The 1,587-nt window shown below is 40.6% G+C and overlaps 1 non-coding gene across 1 annotated transcript; it reads left to right on the forward strand.

Annotated features, from left to right (window-relative positions):
- The first annotated feature begins 980 nt into the window (after positions 1-980).
- Positions 981-1,087, forward strand: LOC141654505 (small nucleolar RNA R71). Its single transcript, XR_012548063.1, has one exon. It is a non-coding gene; the product is annotated as a small nucleolar RNA R71 (small nucleolar RNA).
- Positions 1,088-1,587: the final 500 nt, after the last annotated feature.

Consider the following 1,587-nt stretch of genomic DNA (forward strand, 5'->3'; position numbering starts at 1 on the left):
ATGGTGGTGGGTTCTTCTTCTTTCTTAGAGTTTTCAACTCTTTCCTTGTCACTAGCATTCACAACATCTTCATCAATGGGCCTTTTCGGCCCTTCATACCTTGTCCCACTCCTCAAATGGATGGCACTCACCGACTCATGTCTTGGGGGATTACCTTGAGGTGGTAATTGCCCCTTTTGTCTTTGAGAACTAGAACATGCTAATTGAGACATTTGGGTTTCCAACATCTTTGTGTGAGCTAGTATGTTGTTGATGGTGATGTCTTTTGCTTGGCTATCCTTTTGCATTTGAGTGAAAAACTCTTGTTGGTTCTTTTGCATTTAGAGGACCGCTTTTTGAACAGCAAAACCTTGGTCATTTGTTTGACTGTATGGAGGTTGATTTTGATAACTTTGGTTTTGATTGTAAAAGGGTCTTTGAGCTTGGTTTCTCATTGGAGGTGGGGTGTATGTTTGAGGGTTTTGAACATTTTGGCTTTTGTATGAAAGATTGGGGTGGAATTTGGTGTTCTCATTGTAATTTTTGGAAAAAGGGGTGCCACTTTTGTATGCTTGGAAAGCATTCACTTGTTCACTTGTTCCCCTACATTCACTTTGGTCATGTCCCAAAGTTCCACAACTCTCACATACTCCACTTGGAATTGATGATGATGCCACCATAGCATTAACATGTTGCTTGGGTGATTTGGAGGCCTCTTCAAGTTTAGCCATGGCCTTCTCAAACTTCAAATTAATGGTATCAATATGAGCACTAAGTTGAGCACCCAATTGAGTAATGGAGTCCACCTCATGTTTTCTTCCTCTAGTAGCCTTCCGAGGTCTACTATATTGCGAGTTATGGACCGCCATTTCCTCAATTTTTTTCCATGTTTGATTGTCATCGACTTCGGTGAACATACCATTTGATCCCATATATTGAGAATGTTTCGGGAGTCTTCATATTGACCATTCCAAAATTGTTGTACAAGGAACCACTCTCTAAGTCCATGGTGTGGACAAGATCGACAAGTGTCCTTGAATCTCTCCCATGCTTCATACAAAGATTCCTCATCCCTTTGTTTAAACCCGGTGATTTGGGCTCTCAACATGTTACTCTTCTCCGGAGGATAGAATTTTTTGTAGAAAGCAAGTGCCAATTTCTTCCAAGAATCAATACCAAGAGTAGCCTTATCTAGGCTCTTCAACCATTATTTCGCAGTACCAATCAAAGAAAAAGGAAATAAGACCCACCGGATTTGGTCTTGAGTAACTCCGGTTTGAGAAATCGCATCACAATAGTCACAAAAAGTCTCCATATGAGAATGAGGGTCTTCACTAGGCATCCCTCCAAATTGACTTCTCTCAACCAATTGCATAAATGCGGATTTGGCAATGAAATTACCGGTTAAATGTTGTGGTGTAGGAGTACAATTTGGTAGGTTCTCTGATACCCGTCGTTGTGAGTACCAAAAATAAATTTATAATTCCAACTACTACTAATGACAGTGGCAGTCGGGTCGAACCACAGAGAGGCAGATGTAATCAATAGTTGTCTGATATTTAGTCTAAGGTAACAAATGTGGGGGTTGATTTGATTTGGTCTATAGCT

The sequence above is a fragment of the Silene latifolia genome, chromosome 4 (assembly GCF_048544455.1).
Source record: "Silene latifolia isolate original U9 population chromosome 4, ASM4854445v1, whole genome shotgun sequence".
NCBI lineage: Eukaryota > Viridiplantae > Streptophyta > Magnoliopsida > Caryophyllales > Caryophyllaceae > Silene > Silene latifolia.